Below are 16,316 nucleotides of genomic sequence, written 5' to 3'. Positions count from 1 at the left end.
CACTATAAAGAAAATGTTTTTCTGAAACCTACATCACACCAGACCGTATCTCACGATATCTGAATAATTCTTTTTAGTTGAGATAAAAAAAGCCAGTGTCACAAGCGGGATTCGAACGCACGACCTTCGGCTAGATACGCCGCTGCTCTACGATTTGAGCTGACGTGACTTCGATCCACGACTAACTTCCCATCTCAACCCCACCTTTTGAATTTCCCCTCCTTTTTGCCATTTTTCAATGGCACGATAGATCAAGTGGTAGAGAAGCGGCGTATCTAGCCGAAGGTCGTGGGTTCGAATCCCCCTTGTGCACTGACTTTTTTAACTCAACTAAAAACCTTAATTAATTGAAAGATATTAATTGGTCAAGCGGACCTCGAAAAGTAGAGAATTTAATATGTGTAAATTTTTTTTTTCTGGTCACAAGAACGGCATTTCTTTTCCTTATTTTAGTAAGACTAATAACTTAATTATTAATTAAATTTACGTTAATTTTACAGAACTTTTCAAAGCGTCATAGGAATTCCTTGAAAGAAAGATAGTAGAGATCATTATGGATATTAGGATTAGTGACGTAGTAAATGGATGAAAACAACAATACTCCTCATGTCCAAATTGGTTCGTGTAGGTGTTGCATAGCGTTAGATAACGTTTCGGCCTTAAAAGTTTTTGCGATTATCCAATTTTTCTGTTAAGTGTTTCATCTTCCAGCCTTCAGTGATGGTTCCGTCAGGTTGCTGTCTATTTATCGTTCTAAATGTCTTATTTGAGTGCGAAGTCTTCCTTGTTGTTGATGTACAGTGCAAGACTTTTTTTCAATGTAAATGCACACTAGTTATAATTTTCTTCATGCAGAATGTTCACAGGTGGCCCTCGGAGAATCAAATCGTACAACAAGGGTCATCCTCACACAATAAAGAATAAACTATACGATGTCGACACACAGGCACTTATTTTTGAGTCAAAGTTGTAGGTTGGGTCAAGAAATTAAAGTTAACCTAACTGAATGGTGCAATTATTAGTCTCTATATAGAGAGCGCGCGGGAATGCCACCCGCTATGAGAGTGCAAGGGTACGGCAGTGTATTTGGGTCCCTTTTTTCGATTCTTGGAGGAAACAGGGTTGTTTTATTGTATACATTAATGATTTTTTGTGTCTCTAACGTGTGTTGAGATTGAATTATTGGCGTGAATTTGCAGCGTGAGGGGCTCGATGGCAGCCTATTGAGTAGGTACTCGACCCTCAATTAAGTTAGTTATATAATAATACGTATAAAGTGTGTTGGAGGAATATCGAGTCATCTACCACCCTAGCTGAATGAATGGTATGTAAATAGAAGATAATGTATTTAAGAATGAGAGATTGATCTAAGTTTTGGGTGCTGAATTTGCCGAGCTGTTGTAAACCACGGTGGATAATTCTGGTAGTCTGTCAGTAATTTTTTATCAATTACAAAAGCTAGTTGCCGGTGTACTGCGAAAAGTGATAGGCTCAACTCAATCATTCTCATAAATGATAGTGCAGTTGTTTGGCAGCAGTACCAGGATCGAACCTAGAATACTCCCATGTAAGACACCGGAGTATATTGTCCTGAAATCTCATTTTTTCCCTCACCTCGCACTGAAGCAGCGACCAGTTAAATAGGATTCAAGGATAATGAATTATCGTACGAAGCGATGACGTTTTTATAGACTTGGTGCCAGAACATATCAAAAGCTTGAGCCACATGCAGGAACCCAACCAAGCAATACATTTTTCTCTTGAGCAGAACTACATAAATATGCAGTATCAACGACTGAAATCTTGCTGAATGGAAACCGAAGCCGAATCCGAAAAGGAATAATTTTATGATAATGTTTTGAACTGAAACATTTTAGAAGAAACTTTTTCACTAATTACTTATATAAAAAAATCCACATAAGTCATTTTAAATCTTTATTATTCTGTGAGATATATTTCGATTGATTGTGCAAAGGTTTTCGTATTATTAATAATGATTGTGGTCTTTATTCCAATAACGCGTGTTTGTTTGATTTCTTAAACAAATTAAATTGTTCAATATTTATTAAATCAAGCCTGTAATTTACTGAGGACTTTGTCCAAGCGGCTTTTTTAACTGCGTACATATGTTCGTGTAAATTCGCAACGATACAGGAAAGGTCAAAGGTCGCAGGATTTTGTCGACGAGTGAAAGAGAGAGAGAGAAAAAACACTGCACATGTTAAATACACAGGGGTTAAGCGCGAGTTTGCCTTTTCGTTTCGAATGTTATCAACATTTAAATAGAAAAATAAACATTACGCCACAATTGAATAGTAAAAGTCTGTTAGACCATTCTCACGTTTTAAACGAGCTAAAACCTTTAAAGATTAAACCGATATTTTTAAATTAAAAAACCCACTCGTATGCATTTGAAGAAGAAAAAAATTAATAATTAAAAAGTACAAACCTAATAAGAATTTTTGTTTGTTTGAAAGTGTAACGATGTATAAAAGCATAAATCTGAGGACGTCGGTGGCCGCAACGGTTTTGGCTTGACACGGCGCTCATCACTGTAAGTTAAAGGTCCCGGGTTCGAATCCAGCGGCCCTGCATACTTACAATGGGCTTTTTTTTTCAAAAAAACCGGCATCCCGTGGGATGATATAACCTCTGATGTTGCGAAACTCGTAAAACAAGAAAATAATAATAATAATTCACTAGTTTTCATGGTCAGCTTGACCAATTAATATCTTTCAATTAATAATAATGAAGGATTTTTTATCAAATCGTATTTTATTTTCATCCCGAGAAAATCGTTCGTGTCAGAAGTGTACGGTCTTTATAAAGAAACTTAAGAACATTCCGCCTAATTACTCCTTTTGGTTGGTTTCCCCTTGGAAATCGGATGTCTCCCTCGGTCGTAATCTTAACCTTTTTCCCCACCTTCAAACGATGTGTAGCGAAACTCTTCGGCTGTATCTTTCTGTAATTAAAGTCAAGTTTCCGAATACCACGTACAAGCGACATCTTACTCCATTCGTTTCAAATAACCCTTCGACGGATTGAAGTCCCAAAAAGCTCTTATCTTTCATGGTCAATAAGAAAACCATCTTGTTATATCATAATAATCTCGTGATATCGAATATGCCTAAAATAAAGCATCTACCGATATCCTAAACCAAATTGAAACTTTCCAACATATGGAACGTTTTCCACTATTAATAATTAATGAGGAGATGCTTACTATGTACTTAGTCTTAAAGTTTTCAGCCAAGAACTTTAAGGAAAATGCAAATATTATTTTCTTATTAAATTATTAAAACGTTTATTTAGATTTTGCTGTTTATGCTCCGATGGACAAAATTAAATATCACTCTTAAATTTTAAAGTATTTAGGTTTATTCATATTTTTCATAGCAAAAATAGGTTTGGTTGTAAGGGCGGTGTCAAATTGAGCCGACCCCATGGCATTAACCATAGGTATGTAAAATGAGCCGGATATATTTTTACTGCCTGTACCAGGAGATTTAAAATGATCCGCTGGCATTAACAAGAGATTTGAATAAATAATGAAGGTGTAATTTCATTAAATCCGTCAATTAAACCAATCATGAATTACAAGTTTATTACGTAGGTGCAATGTTGTCAAAAACGAATTAGTCAATTTTAAACAAATAAATAATTATTTATTAAGTCAATTATGTTTCGTGGTCCGATTGACCAAATAACTTCTTTCAATTAATTAATGGTTTTTATGTAAGGTATTGTTTGAAATGAAAAAGTTAGTGTCACGAGTGGGATTCGAACCCACGACCTTCGGCTCAATACGCCGCCGCTCTAACCACTTGAGCTATGTCATGATAGCTTGATTGGGTGGTGTATTAGCTGTACTGCATTGCATAACTGGGTGGAGTTTATATTTCTGTTTCACAATTGACTAGTTGTGGTTGATTCGTTTATAATCGTTCACTGTAAATTTAACTTGAAATTTTATTATACTTCGTTTTATTTAGCTAAAACTTCATTACACCTATTAAAAAAAAACATAGGTTTTAATATTATACATGGAGGGGGCATCGGTGGCCGCAACGGTTTAGGCGTTGACACGGCGCTCATCACTGTAAGGTAAAGTTCCCGGGTTCGAATCCAGCGGCCCAGCATTCGAAACCGACATACTTACAAATGGGCTGTTTTTCAAAAACACCGGCACCCTGAGGGTTTATATGACCTCTGATGTTGTGAGCCCTAGTTAAAAATAATAAACACCAATGTCGGTCACATTATATTAGCTTCATTAATTTTTTTAAAGATTAGTGTCGAGTAAAAGTCTAGGATGGGAACTACAAAAATGTCGTGAAATACAGCCACATTGAAAATTTATATACATTTTTATAAAATTATTAAAAGTTTGTTTAAATTTTGCTAATTTTATACTATTGTAGAACATCAAATCTTCTTCTAACTTCCCCTGAGGGATAACAATGCTTCAGAAAAATATTTATTTATTTTTTAAACGAAAAGACTAAGTCCAAGGACAGAAGAAAAACAACTTACATTTTTTTTTAAATTAGACATTTCAACAATAATAAATCAAAGAATTCTACTAATTAGACGTTTTATTTTCAGATTATAAAACCAACAGCATTATTGTATATCCAACTTGTCGCACGATTTAGTTGTGGTTTGCTGTAAATTTTTGGTTTTTATTATTATTTTGAAAAACGTGAGAATCTGCGTGAAGGAGAGAGAGGGTGAGGAGCTTGTTAACTAAATATATGAAATTGAAAAATGTAAAACTTGATAGGGAATGAGACAGTGTGTGAGTGAAAGAGAGAAAAAGTAAAATACAAACAAATGAGTAGATTCTACATATATAAACAAAATATGAAAATGTTAAAGTTAAAGACTAAACTACTACTACTAACTAGTAGGGGAGATAACAAAAGAGAGAGAGAGAGAGAGAGAGAGAGAGAGAGAGAGAGAGAGAGAGAGAGAGAGAGAATAAGAGACCACAACACAAAAGGAGCGAGCACATTGCTCGCCAATATTAGGAAGCAAAATTATATGAGTTTCATTAATTATTTAAGATTAGTGTTGACTAAAGATCTAGGATGTAAATTTAAAAAAGGACGAGAAAAAACTGCCACATCGAAAATTTATATGAATTTTTATAAAATCTATAACAGTTCTCTTGCATTTGGTAATTTTATATATTTTAATACATCGAATCTTATTCTAGTAAACGCTACAGTGAAAAGGGTTGGCATAGATAAACATTAAAAGCACAAGTAATTGTTGGGGAAAAAATAAAATTTTATTGAAAGTTTTGCCAGTTGATGTTATTACAGTTAGGGTGAACTTAATAGTAAGGGATGTTCTGGGGGTAGTTTATGTAATTGATTCTGTTAATTCCGGCGTAGCCTGCGGGGTAGGTGTTCGGGATGATTCCACCAGAGATAATCGAGCCTGGGGCGATTGCACCTGGGGTGATCGACCCAGGGATGATTCCAGAGTAGATGTTTGAGTAAATGTAAGGGATATCCCTCTTGGCTTTTTCTTGAATAGAAGCGAAGGCGCATCCGAGAACCAAGGTGAAAAAGATCTGAAAAGACAAATAGAAAAATGTAAATTTTAAATTAATGAAACATGAGAGGATTTGGTTTAAACTCACGAAGAACTTGAGAGAAGCCATTGTATGTGATGGTAGTTCTAACGTTGAGATTCAACTGACTACCTTGTTACAAATCAGCCCTTTTATACTAAACTCCACGGCCCGTTTTTAAAACAAGAAAAAGAGAACAGATTTCAACCTTAATCTCCATTTTAAGCCCATTAGGGACGTCTTACATTTAAATAGTTAATCACAGTTGATTGCTACCTTTTTCCTGTCGTCATTATTTTTTTGCCCGGTGGCTTCGAACAGGGTGTCTTCTTCATTTTGTACAAAGCTGTATAACGATGCAAATGAACTTAAAATTATAAAACTAAATTAAATTTTATTATTTTTAAACTATGTTTTCACTACTTTTTTAGTTTAAATTTCAGAATTTTCCCGTAATCGTTGCGTTTTATTTTTTTATTTATTTTGTTTTGTTTTATTTTATTTTTGTATACTGACCTTCAACCTTTATGGATCATTTAATTGATTGTTGATTGCTACCTTTTTCCTGCCGTCATTGTTTTTTTGCCTTGTGGCTTCAAACAGGGTGTCTTCTTCATTTTCTATAAAGCTGTGTAGCGTAAAATAAATTTAAAATTATAAAAGATAATAGACGATAAATTAAATTATGTTTTTAGTTTAAGTTTCGGAGTTTTGCCATAATCATTGCGTTTTATTTTTTTATTTTTGTTTTTATATAACAACCTTCATCTACTATGGGTCATTTAGGCCGGTTTCTTGGCGATCATATAACAATTAATTTTGATGTTGAATAGAGAAGAAAAGGAAAACAGCATCCTGTCAGGGAACAGCATTATGCTAAGTGATGGAAGAGCAAGCACTGTTCGTTTCGTCTTTTTGAGGTTCCGTCCTTTCTTATGATTACAGACGTTGTTTTGCGGGATGTAGATAAAACCACATCGGTTGTATTCCTTTTTGAAAAAGTCTACACTTTAACTGATCCGGAGATAAACGTCCCCGAGGTGCACAACCATCCGATCATCCAAGTATGACCCCAACCGCCCGACCACCATTCATTTTATAAGTTCCGTTCGTTCTAATGTGCACAATCGCTAAACATCTCATCCATGTACTTTGGCAGTTGGGGCTTAGATCTTTCCGTGGTAACATGTGGTGTGTACATGTTTTAATGTCAGTCCCTCGTTACATACCGAAGAGATATATGGAGATTCCCTGCCCATGCCATGTGTTAATCTTGTTTGTCCGATTCTGAGTCTGCACAGAGCCGTATAGAATTTCCTATTCATAGGGTACGATGATGGAATAATGAAAGTATTATAGTTTTCTTTTAAGTAAGGTTTTAATAGTCCTAATAAAAGGAGAGGTGACAACAAAACAAGACCGGCGATATTAAATTCTTTCCGAAATCCGAGTGGGACTTATTGCAAAAGGTTTCAATATCACTGGGTTCCTATTCCAAATTGTATTTTCTATTGTACAATAAAAGCTTTTGCTCGGTAAACGTTTGGATTTAGGCAATTGTACAGACGTGCTGATACACTCTATATAGATGTAAAATTCTTTAAGAACTTCCCCTATCTTCAATAAAAGAGAACGATTTTACGGTCTTTATTTGACTCGGAGATTATACGTACGTGACATCCAACAAATTAGGGTTATAAGTGGGTTTTTTTCTTAATGGAATTTTAATCAGTTAAAGTGTTCGAGTTTGTTGTAAGACCAAAGATTGATAAAATATGCCCATTTTATGGAGAAACTCGAGTTTTTAAAATAAAAACAGAAATATTCCCCCTTATTTGTAAAAATCAGACAGAGGACTAGAGAAACTTTTTGTCTAATTTTGGGAGTAGAAACACCTCTGAAGTTAGAAACTTCGTGAATCGCCCTGTATAGTGCTCACTATGCTAATGTGCATTTTAACCGATCAACCTCGACTATATTTATATTTTAAACTAAATTTATTTTAAAATTGCACAAAATTTATGATCTAATGTGCAGAAAATAGGATATTTCCCAGATTTGATTTTTGTTGTGCTTATTTGGAATTAAGGAATTTTTGAAGCCCTGAAAAACGAATATAGAGATGCCAGACCCGTCTTCACAGACGGGTCAAAAACGGCAGAGGGCGTGTACACGGAGGGAGAAACAAAAAAATTGTCACTCCCTCCCGCCGCGAGCGTGTACACGGCGGAACTAAATGCCATATCCCTCTCACTGAGCATAATAAAAAGTCAGCCTCACGAATCATATGTAGTATATACCGACTCGCTCAGTGCGGTCCAGAAGCTCAGGAGAAGAAGCTCCGTGGACCCATTAGTAAACAAAATAAAACAACAATTAAAAAGGATCGACACAATTGGGAAGAAGGTGTATTGGTGTGGGTTCCCGGCCACATAGCGACAGCCGGGAACGAAGCAGCAGACAGGGCGGCCAAAGAAGCAGCCAGAGGACCCCATGACGCTTCCCAACAAATACGCCCAGCGGATCTCAAGTTATTCATTTCAAATACAATAAAAGAAGATTGAAAAAACCGCTGGGCTCGGCAAAATAGGAATAATTCTGTCAAACTGTGGCAGGTTAAGAAAGACGTCGGTCCCTGGTTCACGGAAAATGGGTCAAAAAGGGAAAAGGTCATACTGACAAGACTACGCATAGGTCATACAAGGATTACACACGGGGACCTTCTAGCAGGAAAGCGACCGCAAAGGTGCCCTTTATGCAAATAGAGTAACAGTCGAGCACCTTTTCAATTGTAGAAGGCTCGACGTAGGCAATATTTTGGAATATCATCGGACCTGTGCGTAGTCTTGGGGCACGGCACCGGGCACAAATCGCTGTACCGGTACTGTTTACGCCTGAATTTAAATTTTATTTTTGTTTTAATTTAAGTTAGTTTGTTTGGTCTCGTTGCCACGGGAACGAATGTTTACGCCTCCCGTTGCTATAGGAACCAAATGTTATGCTTTCGGTTGCCATGAGCACCAGTGTTTACACGTCGCCGTTGCTACGGTGAATTGTTTTGTATTTTACATTACCATGGAAACGCCCCTTCTTTTTTTTTGTCAAGTCCAGTCAACTGGACCAGTCGCGTCTCACTCGCCAAGAAGACAGCATACGCTCTGTTTCTTAAATTTAGATGTTTCAGGCAGTAATTTTGTATAAGTTATTTGTATTGTGAATCGATAGTTCAACGTTCTGTTCTGTTCGACAATACGGGCGTTATTATTATTATTCGTCCGCCGCACTACAATCAGTTGTGTTCTATGTCTTGATTCACAACGACCGCACGCCTGACATCTTCCCGTACCGCCGCATAAGTGGACCCGACTTCATCAGTCTTTACCGCACAACCGCAGCGTATCACATCTATACATCAAGCGTACTCACAAGTGAACTTTCAGTTTAATTTAAATATATATATATTTTTTTTTTTGTATCTTCATTCTAACTTGTTTTTTTTTCTTTCTTTTCTAAATTCATTGAAGAGCTCTTCCGTTATTTCTCTGTTTAATTAATTTTTTAATTTAAAACTAATACTATATTTTATTTGATTGTATTATTATTACAATAAGAAACTAACTTTGTTTACCTTTTCCGTAACCTTTTCTTATAATATATTTGTTATTTCTATAGATAACATTTTATTTTGCATGTTATTGTCTATTAACGCTATTTTTAGGATTTTAATATACAGAAGCTCTAGATCTAATCAGGTGAGTGATTTGAGTGGCAAAGTGTCGTAAAATAGACCTGGCAACACATTTGGGAAAAAGATTACCTCCCACAATCGGGCCAGGTCGCTCAATACCCAACAGGTACCTCGGGCTATAGGGATCTTCAAATGTATATAGTTTATGTGTGTTTGTGCTGTGCTTGTGTTGTGTCTGAAGTGTTTGTGTGGTGTTGATGTTAATACATTAGGATGAATGTAATTTATTTGCGTGAAAGGAAGGGGTTATTTACCCCGCCCCGAGGAATATTGAGTACTCTGGGGTGAATGTGAGACGTCTGGAGAGTAAAAGTAAGTTATTAGCGCAAATGGAATGGGTTCAACTCCGCCCCGAGGAATATCGAGTACTCTGGGGAGTGAATGTGACCAGACTTCTATGTTTGTGGCGATATATATGTTATGTATTGTATGTTGTGTATCTATTCTTAAATTGACAACCTGAGGTACTAACAAGAGGCTAGCTTTTTAAAATAACTACGTAATACACAAGTAAAAGCAGAGAGTCAGTAACCAGATCGAGATGCTCAAATGGATGCAGTTCAATACAAAATACGCGAGAAAGACAGGAAAGAGAAGGAATACACGCGGAGGGCCGGCGATGACCTCAGCTGTTTGTCGGCCCATAAACCTTCCACTTTATAAACATGTTGTGCTTATAATTACAGGGTGTCCCATGAACAGACGTTATTACTTCATAAGGCTATCCTAGAGTCAAATTGGACCAAAACATCGTCGAAATTTTCATTTAAATTCTAGATATTTCACTTTTTATGTTACTTAAACCTTAAACAAATTTATTCCATAAACTCTCATAAAATGTCAATCCTAATTTAAATTGGATTACACCAATGGAAACTGCATTGAAAACCTTTTGAGATTTATTCGGTTTTTATTGTAAGGTTAAGTAAACAAAATATAAAATTACCTGGAACATAAACACTTTTTTCAAAGTTCTTTCTTAAAATTTAAACAAAATTTTCTTAATTCTGTAAAAATATGGCGCTTATAGAAAAGTTAGTCACTAAAATTTTGTAATGTCTATTAAAAATCAATCAATGTAATATAAGTAAAAAAAAAGACTTTTTGATACAAAATTGTACTTGTGAAAAAAAATCTTGAAAGCAGCAAATTCTGCCAGAAAACGATGTCAGCCTTATATTCTTTATGATTAGTGGATATTTTGAACATTATATTTAATTTTTTAAATAATTATATTCAATTGTGTTCCAAAAAGTCTGTTTGTTTACTTTTTATTGCTATCAATATTTTTTAATGGGAGTTCAACAATCTCAGACTATTTTTTACCCAATTGTAATAACAGCAACAAAAATAATAATTCTTTTCGCTATTAAATGTTAACTATATATTAGTGATAATTGACCTTGAGGTATTAAGTCGGCAATGGCATCTGGGAAGGCAGACGGATAAAAGCCGGCGTCCGACGAGGGAGCATTCTTGGCCCCATTCTTTATTTAATTTATTCTTCTGACTTATCTTTACACCCTAATACTATCCTCACCATCTATCCTTGAGCGATCCGAAAAAATGTACTCAGTGATGTTCACATTGAAAGAACAGTCTTGCCTCCACTGTACATCGACAACAACAAAATTCCGATTTCCATTCAAGTCAAAAACTTAGGACAATACCTAGACAGCAGACTGACGTAGAATCCAACATGAGTTAAGAGACGACAACTTAAAAGAAGATTTGTAGGACTTAAATCCGTCTTGACGGTCATCACTAAACAAATCTTGTACAAGACCTTACTGCGACCATTTTGTACAAATGGAGTGGTACTGTCGGCTTCAAGCCATCCAACATCCAGCGGATCGAATGCTTCCAATCAAAAATCCTCAGACAAACCGTCAAAGCTTCTCACTACGTCACTAATCACACTATCTCCAACGACCTCAACAATACTTTTGTCGATGAACCAAAAGTTTCAACCCAACCTCTCGATCCATCCTAACCCTACATCAAGACCCCTCTGTACACATTCCCATCCCGAGAATCCTCCACGTCGCCTTAATTAACGATGGCCTCCAGACCTCTTTGCCCTTTAATCCCTCACACTGAGTGTCAGATTGGCATGTGCCCTCCGGCTGCAGCGCGGGAATTAGTGTTAGTGCTGTGACCTTGAGACAAAACGTGTTGTTATCACATGTGTAATAAGTACTGTTGTGTAAAGGGTAAAAATACAATTGGTTTCTAAAAAATTAAGAGTGTTCATAGGTAATTTATAGAGACATGTTTTCTCTAATAGTCAAATCTGGCAGTATTTACAAGAAAATCTTACGCACATTTTAGACAAGAACCTTATAAATTCACAGAAGTTTATATTCGATGTGAATTTCTATATTGTTTGGTTAAGGTTACAATGAAAAAATCTCATAGGATTTTCGACGCTCTATCTATAGGTATAATCAAATTAGTTGAATTATCATTTTGTGACTTTATGGAATAAAGTAGGAATGATTGAGGTAGCCTGAAAAGTGAAGTATCCCGAATAAAATTGAGAATCAGATTTTTGACAATGGGGACTTTTTAATCCAATTTGACTTGTACGATAACCATCTGAAGTATTACATTTTCCCTTGGGACATTCTGTTTAATTAAAATAATCTTTTGCGTTTATTTAAATAAAATATTAAAATGTATAAAATATTACAAACTTTTTAACTGTTTCTTACTAAAAAATTATCGTTTATTATTAAACTTAAATAGCTTAATAAACTGAGGTGAGATATGGTTTAAAATGAAGTTTAAGAAATGTTGTTGGTGCTCCAGCTTCATATTTGTTTTATTGAATTATGAATTAAATAATTCCGACGTTTATATCAATGCCGAAAGCCCATATATTGATATAAAAAATGTATATTTTTTTTAAATAAGGGAAAATGTAATAAAATAACATTCATTTGCAAAGAATCAAAATTATTTCATGTCGAGAGAAAACATTTAGAAAAACGGAAAAAACGTGGAAAACAGTAATTGCCGATCAACCCAACCCTCCTGGTATATTTTTAGTGGCCATATTGCATTACAAAACAAGTCGTTTGCCTTCTGATTTAATACAGGTTCCTTGTTGTCAAAGACTTTTTTTTTTTTTTTGGCGGTAGGTGCGTTTCTCGTGAGTATAAAAGAGGAACGCTACTTGGGATATTCGTCAGTTATATCAAACAGGTACAACTAGCACATTCAACATGCAATCTTTCAAAATCTTGGTAAGTCTCTTTTTATTAAAATAACAACTTGATTTTTTTTTCTGTACTGGCTCTGATCAAGTTAACGAGTCCGTATATTCTTGCTGGTTTAAGTTTCAAACGTAAGTTATAAACGAAACCAGCAAGAATGGACTTAGAATAGAATCAGTCTAGTCCATTCATTCGCAAACTCCAATGATTTGATTTTTCTTAGCTTTTCGTGGCTTTGGCCATAGCCTGCGTCTTCGCCGCCGAAGATAAAATCAAGAAGGACGTCTACGGATATACCGGATTGGGATACGGCGGACTTTACGGAAGCGCTTACGTGCCCACTGCTTACACCGGATTCGCCCACGGATACAATGCTTACCCATACGCTGGATACCTTGGACACCACTTCTATTGAACCACTCTTCCCTTCTCCCAATTGTAATTTTCGGCTTCATACCTAAATAAATTTCCACTGCTCTCTAAACTTTGACTACTGATAACCTATTCCTATAATCTCCACATAGAACATATAAGTTACAAACTTTCAAATGAATCTATGGAACATCCCAAAAAAGATAAAGAAATGAGTTCAAAAACTTAATAACATATAAACGTAATAAAAAGAAACGTAATAAACAGGCTTCGATTAAATATTATTTAGATTTTGGAACTAATACGCGCAAAATCTTTAGAAGAAAATTAATTTTTACCTTGTTAGCAGAGTTATTTAAGTCAGCACTAAAGCAATTTTGGTCTGTATGGTTCTTCGTTTATCTAAAGCATTTTTTAAATAAAATTCATTAAATAATATAAGAAATTACTGTGAAGATTTTCTTTGACAGATATGATTTTTGTAGGCAGATGTGATAACATAATCGTATGTTTTTTATAAATGAAATGAGTAAATATCGTTGAAAAAGCTCATACGGTTGCGTTTATGAAAGCGTGTATGCTTAAAGTTTGTAAAAATTAAGATAATGACATTTTGTTCTTCAGGAAAAAGAAAAACTCCACAAAACCACAAGATGAATAATCGAAATCTTTTATCGATATTTCGTTATCAAAAGGAAAATTATTCCGCAATTGGGTTAGATCTCTACAAATATCTCACCATATATGTCTGACCGTTCCTTCAACGGCCAACGCTAATTCTTAACAACAAAAACAAAGAAAAACAAAAAAGCTCTATTAGCCGTTCTTTTGGCATGAAAGCAGATGCCTATTTTTGGAAAAACCCGGTTAATTATTAGCCATATCGTAAATTTTTATTTTTTTATGATTTTTATTTATCAAAGAAGTAATCGCATCATGGATTAATTATTTGTAGAAAAAGTTTTTAATTAAAAAAATTAATATAATTCAGATCATTAAATTCACTAATTTCGTGGTCCGCTTGACCAATTAATATATTACAATTAATTAAGGTTTTTAGTTGAGATAAAAAAGTCAATGGCACGAGCGGGATTAGAACCCACGACCTTCTGCTAGATACGCCGCTGCTCTACACTTCAGCTATCGTGACCTCGATCCACTCGGGCACCAACTTCCCATCTCAACCCCACCTTTTGAATTTTCCCTCCTTTTTGCCATTTTTCAAATGTCGTGTAATCTATTTGATTCTCGGCGACAAATGAAATGGCCACGGAGAGCTATAGTGAAGTATACATCATTTTAAATCATTAAATTGACTAATTTCTTGGTCCGCTTGATCAATTAATATATTACAATTAATTAAGGTTTTTAGTTGAGATAAAAAAGTCAATGGCACGAGCGGGATTCGAACCCACGATCTTCGGCTAGATACGCCGCTGCTCTACCACTTGAGCTATCGTGACCTCGATCCATTCGGACTTCCCATCTCAACCCCACCTTTTGATTTTTCCCTCCTTTTTGAATTTTGAATGTTTTTCATTCAATTAAAGCGGCGTATCCAGCCAAAGATCGTGGGTTCGAATCCCGCTCGTGCCATTGACTTTTTTATCTCAACTAAAAACCTTAATTAATTGTAATGATTCAGATCATTATGAGATATGTTGACGAATAGTGTTATTAGTAGGATCATAACAAATACATCAAAGTCATTTAATTTTTTTTTTATACTCAGTATGTTTGATCATAAAAACAAAATATAAATATACAAAGGAGGTTGATTTTTCTTAGGGTTTATGAAATTAAAACTATGACCTTTTTATCTGCAAAAGAAATTCTCTGAAAAACTCCCAAAATTTGTTTTTTTGTCTCTCTTGATGGCAGAGTAAAACCGAATCCTACATATATTGGCGAATAGCGCGGTTAGACGGACCATGAAATATATAGGAAATCAACTTCCCCAAAGAAACACTATGAATCTATGGAAAACTTGCAAAATAAATTCTTTCTTCATGATAGCATCATTTTGTTAATGATGTTTATCTTTCAAAACTGTAAACGAATAATTAATTTTTTAATCGTGCATCTTCTAAAATTGTTGAATAAAAGTTTTAACAAAAAAAAAATTGCCGGAATTCATGTCAATCTGCGTCGTCACATATACGGACGAATAGCGTGATTAGACGGACCCTAACAAATACAAGTATAACGCGATTTTTTTTAAAGTTCTATTTCAACACAAGTAGTACAAATATTTATTTGCTGTTTTATTTATCCCTGAAATCTTTTTCCAAAATCTAGTGCAACTCTTTAACCGATGATCATGAGATCAATTTTTTCATTGCTTATTCGATCTTTTTGATGGCATATCCTCGCTGTTTTTCGTCTGACAGACGCGTTTCGGCATTTCCTCATTTTTTTATTCGCGGGTTTATACTTTTTTTTTTCAAATTGTCTCTACAATGCCAGAAATTACACAAGCATTTCTTCTTGAGGTTTGCTGGGTGTTGAAACTGTGATTTGATCGTTTCCAAACATTCTGGTCTGCCATGTTCCGAAGTAGTGTGTCACCTCACCCTACTTCCAACCCTGACCGCTATTGAAGAAAGTAAAAACACAAACGCTTGTCGGATAAAAACACCGAGAACAAGCAGGCTAAAATAATCTATAAAGACAAAATTTGAAGTTTTTATGTTAAAACTTAATTTCTTTTCACAATGTCGATGAATAGCGGGTTTATGCGGACCGTAACAACTATCAAAACAAGCCGATTTAGTAAAACAAATGCTAAGAATTTGCAATGAAAAAAATAATATTTATTAGTTTATTTCATTTTTTTCTTTCAAATGAAGTTCATCATAAAAAACAATAAATGCATCCTGGATTATTAACCAATTATTACCAAGTTCTTAGAGCGTCGAATCGGACTTTTAAGTGAATAAATTAATGACAGATATTAAAAAATTGACGTGGCATTAGGTTAAATTTGTCCATGAATAGCGAGATAAGACGGACCAAAAACAGTAAATATTCAGAAGACAATCATGTGACAATTAATTGAAATATACATTTTTAAGTAGTTACTACGCATTAATAAAACATGTAAATAAACGTTTTAAAATTTAATTGAAAATGTAATCAATTTTTTCAACATCATTGACTATATTGTAACATAAAAGTGCTCACTTGTACCCCAATTTTCTTGCGGTGACCTAAATAAACAAGATTTCATTTTGATCATCCCCACTTGTAAATTGAATTTTTTTGCAATCTTGTGGAATATTTTCACATTAAAATGCAAATGGTGTTTTGTGGGGAAAAAGAATGTATTTTATCTTTACGAAGTTATACCCTTGTGAGACCCGAGGGATGAATAATTAGAGGTATTCAATCCTTT

General features: G+C 34.8%; 1 protein-coding gene and 1 long non-coding RNA gene across 3 annotated transcripts in view; both read left to right on the top strand.

The window, feature by feature from the left end:
* LOC106664828 (ras-related protein Rap-2a) overlaps positions 1–16,316 on the top strand; it is a 297,001-nt gene that overhangs the window by 164,433 nt on the left and 116,252 nt on the right. The gene's annotated exons all lie outside the window — the stretch shown is intronic.
* LOC106664832 lies at positions 12,487–13,034 on the top strand. The gene is made up of 2 exons (XR_001340233.1): positions 12,487–12,580; positions 12,774–13,034. It is a non-coding gene; the product is annotated as an uncharacterized LOC106664832 (long non-coding RNA).

Source organism: Cimex lectularius, unplaced genomic scaffold (assembly GCF_000648675.2).
Source record: "Cimex lectularius strain Harlan isolate CLEC.00 unplaced genomic scaffold, Clec_2.1 scaffold137, whole genome shotgun sequence".
In the NCBI taxonomy this organism is placed as follows: Eukaryota; Metazoa; Arthropoda; class Insecta; order Hemiptera; family Cimicidae; genus Cimex; species Cimex lectularius.
Note: the sequence above shows the minus strand (reverse complement) of the source record. Positions and strands in the feature narration are given on the sequence as shown.